At 43.1% G+C, this 13602-nt stretch overlaps 1 non-coding gene across 1 annotated transcript; it reads left to right on the plus strand.

Moving 5' to 3' along the window:
- The first annotated feature begins 13232 nt into the window (after positions 1-13232).
- Positions 13233-13339, plus strand: LOC141616187 (small nucleolar RNA R71). Its single transcript, XR_012530550.1, has one exon. It is a non-coding gene; the product is annotated as a small nucleolar RNA R71 (small nucleolar RNA).
- Positions 13340-13602: the final 263 nt, after the last annotated feature.

Here is a 13602-nt window from a genome sequence, read left to right on the forward strand (position 1 = left end):
GGGCTTTCAAGGCTACCTAGTCATCCTATCCCTATCCTTTTCTACAAAACAGAAGAGATAAGAAGTGATGACTTACATCACTAACCCTGAGGGCATTCACTCGACGCCTGCAGTCCTCGTAAGTCGACTTGGTCGATTTCTTCCGAGCCACCGTCCAACCCCTCACAGCAGGGTAAACCGAAGGCAGGTCACTCGTCGTCTTCGGGCACAGGAGGACAAAGTAAGCAAACAACCAAGCCTGTAACAAAACACAGCAACCACAAATCTGCCTGTTTTTCTAAAATTACCAAAACTCAAAGATCAATCAAAAATCAAAATCAAAATCAAAACAAAAACCAAAAAAATGCTCGTACCTCCAAGATGAGGCTAGGACCAACTAAAGCGGGAGAACTCCCATCCCCCATCACCTCCGGACGAACCGCAGAGTGCAGGTAACGGGTAAAACTCGCCAAATCTGGCGTGACCCAGTCGAACAAACCCAAGGCGTCCAGGTCAGCAAGCAGAGGAAGTAGCTTGGTCGATAAGCGCTCACCCTTGTCACCAGAGTATGTGGTACCCAAGAAGTACCACAACCACAACCGCGCCTCCTGAGCGTCAGCTCTAGCCTTAGCCTCCGGACTCGCTAACGGCGCCTGAACAAAGCCAACCACTCTCCCCCTGAAGTGGTCCCTCACATAGGAGTTCGCTATCAGGAAATGAGTGATGTCAGTCGGCGCAGGCAAAACATTGTCGATCAAACTGGTGACCACGGCGGAAGACATTCTCTCCGGCGTCTCCGGGAACTCAACAGGCATCTCGCCACAGGGAAGGCCTGATATCATGGCAAAGTCCTCCAAAGTAACACCGGCCTCCCTAAACTCCATGTGGAACGACGACGTCGTGTCCCAGTAACGGTCCAGCGTGGCACGAATCAAACACAGGTTCGACCTAATCGAAGCCTTGTGAATCTCGTGCCAAGTAGCCATCAACGGCCCCATAGCCGACCTCTCTATCAATGCCCACGTACCGGCCCAGAGAACGTCGTAGAAACCTATACAAGTTGATAAGCCTGAGAAAGTCCTTACAGTAGCAAACTCGTGAATTTGGGAAACAAACAACATCAGAACACCAATTCAGTTCTGAAAAAAAAAAGCAAAAAAAAAACAAGGCAGCAGACTCACCAAGCCCTCGTGTGCACGGTAAGAGATGTGAGTGTCTAGCCGCAACAACAACTTGCTACCGTCAAAGCCCTCGGCCCAAGTAGGCACCGCCCGCAGGTTCAACCCCCGAGGGGTTGTAAACCGTCTAGCCTCCCAGTTATCGACGAAGACGTCATCCGCCTCCGTCTCCACTCTCCGTCTCTTTGCACCACGAGACTCCACGGGACGAGGAGGAGGACTCTCAATGACCCTCGCGACGTTCTGAAGCATCCGTCTAGGAATCCGAGGACCCCTCCTCACAGTGCTAAACCTCCTCCCAAAGGTACCGGCCTCAGACTCCGTCTGAGCCCTCGCACCATCAACAGCCTCAACAGCGAGCTCCTCTCGAGCCGTTGTGGCTCCCTCAGCACCAGCAACGGCCTCCAGATGAACCTTCGTAGCTCTCTCGACTCTAACAGCCTCCTTAGTGGGCTCCTCCTCAGAAGCGTCCTCTACCACCACCTCGGGCACACTCGCCGTAGTACTAACCAGCCCAGTCCCAAACAAGACCTCGAAAGCCTCAGCAACGGACCCAGTGGGCCCAGAACACTCACCTGCAATCAGGACAAAACAAAAACGTCAGCCAAAATTTTGGCATTACGACGGCATAAAATGGACAAATCCAAAAAACCAAACCACCTGCAAATGCAAAACAAAAGCAGGTCAAATCTGCCCAAAACCATCCCAACAAAACACTTCACAAAAATTCGCACAAAAAAACGTCTCGCCCTTCTTTTCATGCAAAAGACGAGTCAAAACAACAACAAAAATTACAAAAATCACCCAACACTTCAAGGACCACACAAGGCCCGCAAAATAAATGACAAAAATTCCCGACACAACTGAGTATTTTTCACAGCTCAAAAAGGCAATTTTACGCCAATTCAGGCAGAAACAGGTCAAAATTCAAAATACGTACACAACAAAACAGCGTGATTTAATCACGTCTCAAAGTGACCTAAACTACCGTTAAGGTCCATCTCAAGACAAACCGGCTCAATTTGAGCCCAAACAGACGCTTATCTCGTCAGCATAAAGCCGTCTCAAAAAGGCAAAAGGCAAAAACTCAAATTTCGCCCACAACGCCCAACGAAGGTTCAATGGGGCAAAGATGGTCTTCCCTGACTACAATGCAACCTAGTGGGGCACACAACTCAAGCAAACAAACATGGCATTGTGAAATAAGATGGTTTCTCGTCTCATTCACAGTTTTCGAGCATAGGGAGCGGGAACGGGGACCAATATGCAAACTAAAAGCACTCCTATACTCCTAAACAGGTTTCTAACCTAATGTAATCATCAATTTCACTAAAAAGTGGGCTAAACAAAAACGACCAAATCGATTTTTCGAAGGCTTAGGGTTTCGTCCTAATTTAATTAACAAAAAGACAAACAAATTCAAATGGATTCAAGAGGATTTACATACCTTGAGATGACATAAGAACAATGGCACGAAATCAAGCAAGTAGCAAAGTCGAAAAATGGCGATTTTCGTGGTTTTTCTTGGTTTTGTGTTGAGGAAGACAAAGACTATGAGAAGCTTAGGCTTCTTGCGTCTTTTTACAGTAAAAAGGGAAGCCTCGTTCCCTCGCAGGAAGGCTCGCGCCTCTTTGAGGTGTTCCCTGCTCTTTCAGCAAAACTTTGGGCTTTGGTCCGGTTTCCACACTATTCTCACAAATTTCCAATGACGGAATTAAAAACCGTCATTTTTCAAATACAAAAACAAAATAGTGAAATTGAAATTCGCTATTTTGACAAATTTTCAAACGACGGAATTTAAAACCGTCATTTTTCAAATATAAAAACAAAATAGTGAAAATCAAATTCGCTATTTTCACAAATATCCAATGACGGAATTAAAAACCGTCATTTTTCAAATACAAAAACAAAATAGGGAAATTCAAATTCGCTATTTTCACAAATTTTCAAACGATGTAATTAAAAATCACCATTTTTCAAATACAAACACAAAATAGTGAAATTCAAATCCACTATTTTCACAAAATTTCAACGACGGAATTAAAAACCGTCATTTCTCAAATACAAACACAAAATATTGAAATTCAAATCCACTATTTTCACAAAATTTCGACGGAATTAAAAACAATCATTTTTATCAAATACGAAAACGAAATAGTGAAATTCAAATTCGCTATTTTCACAAAATCTCAAACAAACGGCATTTAAAACCGTCACACCTTCAAACAGGATAGTGAAATTCACTACCCATCACAAATCTCAAATCGCGGGAAGACGGAATCGAAACCGTTGCCCCAGAAACACATCAAGTGGCAGAATACACATCTGCCCTTTTTTACAACTTTCAACAAACAACAATAAAAACTGTCACCTCTCTTTGAGATTCAAAATCACCACCGCCCACAGAAGCCAGGCTCACAAGCCCATCTCTCTCTGGCACCACAAACATCTGATATAAACACCGAGATTCCCCAGTAGGATATCAGAGACCTCCTCACGGAGCCCACTAACTCAATAACTGATGCGTGTCTTTTATATAAGACTTTCACCTCATTTTTACACGCATTTCTATGTTTTTTATGTAGCATCTGGCTACAAATGCCCCCGAATATTCTACTTTGGTCCGTTTATTGTAATTTGCAGGAATTGACTGAAGAGAAGCTAAATCGAGCCTTAACTGTCCCAATTGCATGCATTCATTGAAAGAAGGAGCTGGAGCTTGGAAATCTAACATTTGGAAGACGTATGAGCTGAGTTTGGAAAGCAATTCAAGTCCTAACATGCCCATATAGCTCGATCGAGTGGTCTACTGTTCGATCGAATGCTCTACACACTCAAGATTGGTCGATCGACCAGTTTAAGGAGTCGATCGAGGAAGTCCTGCAAGCAGTGCTCGATCGAGAGGTTGTTCTAACTCGATCGAGTGATTTGCGTTCGATCGAGTAATCTTTCTACTCGATCGAGGGGTTTCGTGTGCTTTTAGCTTATTTCCGCCTAATCTTTTATGGGCTTTGTAATTAGTCCATAGATTAGGTTTAAGACGATTTTCTAGTATAAGACTGAGGGGGACATCACGTTACTCCTATGACCTCACCACGTACATTTTGACTGCTACTTCGGTCACTGTTCTTTGGATTTCTATTCTCTACTTTGCTACTCGGATTCGGTATTATCAATCTAGTTTAATTCTTAATCGTATTTACTGCTTTTAAATCCTTTTTCTCTTTGCTTTATAATCGTTCAATCAGTCTCTTAATAGTTTGTTCATCATGCTTAGTTTTAATTATTTGGTTATTGTAATTGTTAATCCGACGACTATGAGTAGCTAATTTCCCTTTGCTAAGACTATAGGGGATCCATAATTTGAAGGGAGAGTGATCGATTTACTAGGTTAATGCCAGTACCGTCTTTGTTGTTTAAGTGCTACAAATAATTGTAATTGCCTAATTGAGTCGACGCAATTAGACCCTTATTCTTAGTGGACCTTGACCTGGACCGAAAGGTTGGAAGAGGCAGACTAGTGGCGAACAATAGAGTATTGCAGCGAGGGCGAAAGTTAAACTGTTTACACTTTAGGGTGAATTAAGGACCGAAAGGTGACGTTCGCTACCCCTTAGACCGTACTGCATTGACCTGGGATCTAGATTACTCGACCAGATGATTATGGTGAACCATTTGTCTTAGCTATTCTCCCTTATCTGTTAAACTCCTTCCTTTTATTTCTCTTTTCCTTATTCTCTTAGTTTAGAAATCACATTTTATAACCCCCCAAATTGGTTACTTAGACGAATATAAATTCAGCCGACAAATTCCTACCTCTCTGTGGATTCGACCCGATTTCCCTAGCTATATTAGTTAGAACCAGTTGGTTATTTTTGACAGGTACGCGACAGACATGTCAAATTTTGGCGCCGTTGCCGGGGAGGTGGCGCATATTTGTTGCTTTAATTAAGTTTGTCTCTCGTCTCAGGGAATTTATTCCTTGAGACCGATCTCATTTTTTTTGCAAAGTTTGATCAGCTGCAGGTTAACTTTTGCCTCGGAAGTCTATTTGCAAGATGCCTACGATTACAGAGCATACAGAGCCGTGTGGTAGATGTGGCGAGGAAGGACATGACCTTTATGAATGTGTAGCAAGTATAGAGTGCGCCCTTGCTTACAAGAAGTACAAGCAAGGGGTTCCTTTTTCTCAGCTATATGAAGAGATAAAGAGCGTTTCTACCCCTTCTACGCCAGTACCACAACCGGTCTCTCCCTCTGCAAGAGAAGAAATTGCCGAGTTGAAATCCATTATGATGAGTATGTCACAGAAATCTGATACGGTTATATCGGAATTGAAAGAACAAGTCGCGCAGTTGACACATGCGACGGATCAAGCCAAGTTTCTTCCAATTTGCGATCCAGCCAGTGCGATGAATTTTCAAAATGACCTTATTCATGAAGAAAACGAGGTGTTGACAGCTGATGATGACTCAGATGATGATCTAGACGAGTTCTTGCAGGAAATACTTGCTGCGTGTGCTGTAACCACTCGATCGAGTGACTCTTCTACTCGATCGAGCGGTTCTAATCGTCCAGTGACTCGATCGAGTGAAAATGGTGCTCGATCGAGAGGTGCATAATTCCAAGACGGTCGATCGAGTAACACTACTACTCGATCGAGGAACTCAGCTGAAGAGATCACTCGATCGAGTGAAGAACATGGTCGATCGAGCGATCAAGGTACTCGATCCAGTACTTCAAGTGGCGGAAATTCTAATTTACTATCCAATACCGCCACCGTGTCATCTTCCCCTGCTGTGGAGACGTCACGCATTGATAAGGGTAAAGAAAAGGTTGCAGGACCGCTCATCGCTACCAGAGTACCCTTCCCAAGTCGTCTGAAGGACGCAAAGATCGAGCAACGATGACGGTAAGTTCGTGGACATCGTGAAGAACCTCCAGTAATCTGTCCCTTTTTCCGAACTCGTTACTCAGGTACCCACTTACGCTAAGTTTATGAAGGATATCGTGACGCGTAAGAGGAATTTGAGCGAATTTGAGACAATTTCATTTATGGAAGAGTCTAGTAATCTACCGTTAAATAAGGCCCCTCCAAAAATGAAAGACCCGGGCAGCTTTTCTATTACTTGTGTCATAGGCAATATGGTTATTGATAAGGCCCTTTGCGATTTAGGTGCCAGTGTTAGTGTCATGCCCCTTCCTGTCTGCAAGAAATTAAAGATGAGTCATTTCAAAGTGACTAACATTACCCTACAGATGGCTGATAGATCTGTTAGGAGACCTTTAGGTGTCTTGGAGGATGTGCCTGTGAAAATAGGCAAGCTTTACATCCCAGTAGATTTCATTGTTTTGGATATAGCTGAGGACACCCGGACCCAAATTATCTTAGGAAGACCATTCCTTTGTACAGCTGGGGCCGTTATTGATGTCAGACAAGGGCGTCTGACTCTTGCGGTAGGGGATGACGCTATCACATTTAGTTTGCCCAGTACTTTAGCCCACCCAATGATAGAGGACACTTGCTATTCGGTCGATATCATTGATGAGTCTATTTATGACTTCTGGTCGGGTTCTTTTATGAAGGACCCACTGGAAGCTCTCATGCTTTTTGATGAGTGTGCAGATAGCCCAGAGGATGATGACGCTGCGTTGGATTTGCTTGTTGATGATTTAGATGAGCATGACGGGGAGCAGGTGGAACAAATGATCAGCACTCTTTGCTCCATTGAGGTAAAGGTACCGGAACGTAAGCCTCTCCCATCTCATCTTAAATATGCTTTTCTAGACGATACAGAGCAATATCCTGTCATCGTTAGTGCCAAGCTTAGTGATGATCAGCTAACCTCTTTGTTAGATGTACTTAAGAAAAAAAGGAAGGCAATGGGCTATTCACTGGACGATATCAAAGAGGATCACAAACCTTGCAGACAGGGTCAGCGCCGGCTGAACCAGAAGATGCAGGATGTTGTGATGGCTGAGGTAATTGATACCCGTCGTTGTGAGTACCAAAGATAAAATTTATAATCTCCTATTAAGACTAACCTAGGCTAGTGGTAACAGGGTCGAACCACAAGGAGGCAGTTGTAAACTTTAGTTGATCTATATTCAGTCTGAGGTAACTATTATGGGGGTTGATTTGAATTGGTCTACAGCTAAGGTGAACAAAAATAATAAACTAAAAATACGAATTTAACAGATAAAAGAAAGGGTACTAGGATGGTCAGGTCATTATAGCTTTGGCGGCAGCAAACTATGTCGGTCTGAATCAAACACAGGTAAGGCGGGAAATAAGAGGTCCTCTCGGTCCACTCCTAACATATAGCATCTCTCGATCTCGCTATAGGTCCCTAATGCCACTAATACTAACTTTCGTCCTGAAAAGTGACTAACGGTCTAAACTATACCTATCTTTCGATCTTAGCACAGTTTAGTCGATTTAATTGACGGTCAAATAACCTTCCCTATCTTTCGATCTAATGGGTCGGTCACAAAATAGGTATTTAACTGGTCGCATGCATTCGATTTGTTAAATACAAGATTAAGAACAATTAAAACGAAGGATAACCTTACAAGGTCAATCGATCGACCAACAATGTCGATCGATCGATCGACACGTGAGTTGATCCGTGTTCAATCTAATGCCGCCTATGCTACAATTCCCCTACATCCTAGCACTATAGATTTAGCTACTCATGCTAAGGGTAGAAACAATAACATAAACGATAAAACTAGCTACTGAATTCATGCTTAAAACAGGAAAGGAAGCAATTAACATGCAATAATGAAGATGGTTTTGGGAATCTACTAGCAATTCTAATCTATTAGCAAAATAAATGAACTGAAAGTAAACAGGAGGAATACCGAATTGCAGGGGAAAGATTGATTATTAAGATCCGAAATTCCGATGCTCACAATAATCCCAAACCCTAACTATTCGATAAAGAACTTGAATGAAAACTTAATGCTAAAACTTGATGTAAAATTCTGAATAAAAGACTTGATAATAAACTGATGATTTAGGTTACGTTATATAGGAAATATACGTAACATCTTATTCCAAAACCTAAACACAATGGGCTTTAAGTTCCTCGATCTTTTAATTCTCGTCTGGAAGCGGCGATGTGGTCGATCGACTAAGCGGGGAGGTCGATCGATCGGATCTCAAAGCAACAGTAGCTTCTGGATCCCGATAGTTGGTCGATCGACTGATGGGTCTAGTCGATCGACTGCTTGAGCTGCTAGTTGACTGCTTTATTCTCGTGGATGCGTCTTTGGGCCTTGGATCGCGCACCAAGCTCGTTCCTTAAGCAATTCCTTTACGTCGTTTGCAATGCAGATTACTCGGGGACGGATTTGGCTCGATTTCCGCTCAATTCTTCATATTTCTGCAATAATAGACAAAAACACAAAAGTAGAGGAAAATAGGGAAATAATGGCATATATTGCACATTTGAGCTCTGAAATGCGTGTAGAATAAAGTGTGAAACATCATATTTTAGACACGCATCAAATCTCCCCAAACTAAACCTTGCTTGTCCCCAAGCAAGAACTAGACTCGATCTAATGACCTAACGGAACGAGTTCGATCTCAGAGCGAAATGCAAACTGTTAAGCCCAAACCAATTTAATGCACAACCAACAATCAATTAGTAATGTGAATCATGCAAACGAATTATAAAGTCGTTAAAAACTGCTGAACCGTCAACTGTAGAGACTTATCAAATTGGACTCTCGCGGGTCGCTCAAATCTCTCATAAGAACAGGTGAATATGTGAAAGATAGAAAGAATTAAATTTGTAAAGACTCTCACCTAACTACGACCTATGAAAACATGCCAGCAATAAATTATGAAGATGACCTCTATGACCGTACATATGCATTCCAACCAAACAGATGACCAATGACACATGCCGAGGTAAATATGGGATATGTGAGGTATGGGTAAGAAGGGGCAAAACATTTTATGGTAAAGTGGGGGTACAGGTGATCAAGCTAGTACCAGAACGGAACCAAAGGACAACATCCAACTTCTTGCTCATAGGCAAACAACACGGTGCTATAGCAAGCACAAATCTCACAATCTCCAGATGTAAAAGTAATCAACTAACTCCCCATAAAATAAGAATAAAACATGGGAGCAAAAATCGCCAAAAGATAAGGATTAAAGTATGCGAATTGATTTCTTCCTCGGATCTTCAGTCGATCGACCAAAAGGAGCAGTCGATCGACTGCTTTGAACAGTACAGGACATTTTTTTCTTTTCTTTTTCCGAATCATTTTTCTTCATCTTTTTTTTTCTTTCTTTCCTTCCTTTTTCCATTCTCCCAACAAAATCTCATAAGAGCAAATGCTACCAAAAACGAGTAACAATCCCAAAAACTAGGCTACTAGCTTGACTAAGGCAGGCTATGTGTAGGATGTAGTAAATAGGACAAAAAGGATATTTTTGGCAGTGTGAAGCTTATGGGTAAAATGAGAGAAGGAAACCTCTACCACATGTGTCAACAAACCACAAACCGAATGCATACAGGTATTAAGTAGATCAAATTCATAATTATGCAAATTAAGGAAACATGTCTCATAAGGAGTACTACTCATATTCCTAATTGAACTGGTCATGAATGTCACCAGTTATAGGCTCTAATAACTCAGAAATATGATGTAGTTTGCCAATTATCAAAGTCAAGTCTCAAGTTCAGCAAGAATGTAACAAAAAATCGTAGATATGCATATACGATTCTACTAATAACATGTTAATCAAGCAAAGCTTAGGCATAAAACAGGTGCAAATGCAAAATCATCATAGAAATACTACCGTTCCGACTCGACCTATATGCTAAAATAAACATGCATTTTTTTGAAATTTTGAAATTTATCAATTTTTGGAATTTTGTATATATAAGAGAAATGAAATGAAACAATGCAAAACAAAATTAAACGTGAATGCAAGCAAATGATATGCGACGCAAAACCCTTCCCCAAACCAAATCGCACAATGTCCCCATTGTGCAAAATCATGTAATGAAGAAAAGAGAAATGGGAATTTGTGAGAAATTAAATAAGCAAGACATAAAGGAAAGATATGGAACTCACAATACTTTAAGCGCAGCAAAGGAAACCTCCCCAAACCAGCGTTAGCTAGGAGGTTTCAGTAGCTAGCAGTGCTACCAATAAAGACCTGAAAAGACAAACAAAACCATGCTTAAGACCGAAGGAAACAATTTTGAAACGTAAAAGTTGTGCACAAATGAGACAAGCGAAGAACGAGATAATGCGACGGAAAATAAAGTGGAGTAGAAGACTCCCTTAGGTCCGCATATCGACCAAACACAGCAGGGGAGAGGTCGTGAACGAATATAGCAGCAGCGGTAGTCGATCGACCACTGAGATCAGTCGATCGACCAGGTTGACGTGAACAGTAGCTTCTGTAAACCTGGAATTCAGTCGATCGACTAGGTACGTCAGTCGATCGACTGAAAACACTGCTGCAGTGTCTTATTTCTTCGTAATTGCTCAATGATTTGAGCTAATAAGCTCTAAATACCTGCAAAAGCACAATAATACGCGCCCAAAATTGCGCAAAACCCAGAACGAGGTCTAAAGTACTTAAAAATCCTAAGCAGAATAAAATAAAAGGAAGTTTTCGCGCACACAAAAGCAATAAAAATGTCTTAACAAAGCAAAAAGAATGAAGTTTATAACGAGCATGATCAACTAATAGTTGATCAAGAAGGACCACGGTATGGCCCATTTTTTGGCACGGCTACTAGAGGTAGCCTCAATGGTGCTCATCTCATCAGCTGCACCCTTCTTAGCTTCAACAGTCGGAGAACTCAGCTGATCAGCTTCGTCATCTCCCCAATCAAGGACTTCCTTGGGATCGTTAGACTCCAAATCAGACCATCTCACCTTGGCTGGCTCATTTTCCACTTCCTCATCGGTCCCATAGCTTAGGCATCCAAGACCTCCTCTTTGAGTGATAGGCTCTCTCGCGGCTGGAATAACTTTGACTTGCTCTTCCCCAAACCAGCTCCGGCATTATCTAAAATAACAGATTCTTCCTCCTTCTTGCTCCCAATCCGGGGCGGAGGGGTTACAACAGGAATAGAAATAGGCATATCGGGAAGTACAAAGTACGATCTCTTTTCAGAGACCGTATTACATGTAACAGGCCACATGGGATCCTTTTTCTTAGCCATTTGGGCAAAGACAATAGAGTGCTTTCCCACTTTAAAAGTCAAGGTTCCTAGACCGACATCTATAACTCGCACGGCGCAGTGTACGAAATGGCCTACCCAAAATAATGGGAATATGGTCATCCTCAGGCATGTCAAGGACAACAAAGTCGACAGGGAAGAAAAACTTCCCTATCTGGACGGGTATGTCCTCTAGGACTCCTATAGGCTCGACCGCAGATCGGTCGACCATCCGAACTGTCATCTCGATTATTGCAAACCCGGTCAACTTAAGCTTTCTAGCCAGACTCAAGGGCATGACACTTATGCTAGCTCCTAAGTCACATAATGCCTTTTCGATAGAAAAGGTACCTATGCTGCAAGGAACTGAAAAACTGCCCGGGTCTTCTAACTTATGGGGCGCAGTGTGAGACAAGTAGGAGCAAGACTCTTTAGTTAACGCAACAGTGTGAACATGTTCAAGAGATTTTTTCTTTGACAACAACTGTTTCATGAATTTAGTGTATGCTGGCACTTGGTTAACTAACTCAAGGAAGGGTACCTGAACATTCAAGCTACGAATAACTTTCTTAAATTTACTAAAAGATACTTGTTCCTTCGTCGGCACGAGTCTCTCCGGATATGGGGCTATAAGGAGTACCTTAGCCCTCTCCTCTAGGTCGCGCGTGCCGGTATCCTTGGACTTAGGCTGAAAGTCCGTCACCTTTTCTTTGTTGAAGCTAGACCCCTCCTCAAACCGTCTCAAATGAGAACCATTGACCGTCATTGGATCGAACTTCGGAGCCGGGACTGACCCATCAGCACTCGGGTCTGCCCCCAAACTTTTCGGGACGGTGGTTCCCCGAAACAAGTGGTCTCGTAGATTATTTGGCATTAAAGGACGAAATTCTTCAGCATCAGCAGCGATCTCAGTCGATCGACCACTCTCCTCAGTCGATCGACTGAGATGTACAGTTCCAGAAGCTCCTGTAACCCGTGAGTCAGTCGATCGACTAGGTACTTCAGTCGATCGACTGAAATGCCTGGCAGACGCTTTTTTCTTTGATTTGTTTGTTGAAGCTTTCTCTTGACTTGTTTCTGGCTCATCTTTCTCGACAGCATCCTCAACCATGGCAGGACCGTCAAGGGTGGACCCGCTCCTCAGAGTGATGGCATTTAGGGTCTCCTTTTGTTCGGGTTGCGTGGGTAAGTGTCCGGGAGCTCGAGTGTTACTTTTACTAGCCAGTTGAGCAATTTGGCTCTCAAGTAACTTCATCCCGGCCTCTCTTGCTTGGGACTCCTTTAGCAAAAGATTCTTAAGCTCGGAGAACTCAGAGTTTTGTGATTGTTGCTGCTGCGGCACATAAGGAGGCTTCTGGTACTGCTGTTGCTTTTGATGAGGCGGGACATATGGCTGCTGCTGTGGCGGATGTTGGGTTGGATTTTGGACATTTTGGCTTCTCCAACTCAAGTTCGAATGCGGTGGCTCGTAGTAGGTGTTTGTCTGCCTATAGTGTTGAAAGGCAGCACAAGATTCAAAGGGGCTAGGGCAATTTTTTGAGACATGGCCCTCAACTCCACACCTTTCACAGACGAAGGGACCGTTTGACACGGCATTAACTTGGTATATCCCACCTTTAGAAGCTCCCCCTAGCTCATACTTGTCAAATCTCGCGGTGAGAGCCTCAAGCGCAGCAACAGAGGAAGATTCAGCAGCTCTCCTCTGGTTCCCTCTCGAATTCCCATATTCGGCCTTGTGGGTAGCTAGATCGTCAATGATCTTCCACCCCTTAGTTGCTCCCAAATTTTCAGCGAATCTTCCATTGGCGACATCCAAAATGGCCCTCGATCGTCGTACAACCCATTGTAGAAATGGTTGCACAAACTCCACTTTTCAAACCCATGGTGCGGTATGGTTCGCACCAACTTCTTGAATCGGACCCATGCTTCATGGAAATTTTCATCTGGCCCTTGTTTAAAGCCCGTGATTTGAGCTCTAATAGCGATCGTCCTTGAAGCAGAGAAGTACTTCTTGTAGAACGCCAATGCCAGTGTATTCCAATCAGTGATCTCCAGAGCGGTCCGGTCCAAATATCTATACCATTCCCTTGCAGCATCACGAAGGGAGAAGATGAACATGGTCTCTTTGATTTGATCCGGGTCACGCCGGTGGTGGGGGAATGGAGCGGCGATAGTCAATAAAGGTCTCCATATGCCTTGCTTTGCATCTTCATTTGCGACTCCCGAACCGATTTCTCTCGACCATA

This window comes from Silene latifolia, chromosome 11 (genome assembly GCF_048544455.1).
Source record: "Silene latifolia isolate original U9 population chromosome 11, ASM4854445v1, whole genome shotgun sequence".
Lineage (NCBI taxonomy): Eukaryota > Viridiplantae > Streptophyta > Magnoliopsida > Caryophyllales > Caryophyllaceae > Silene > Silene latifolia.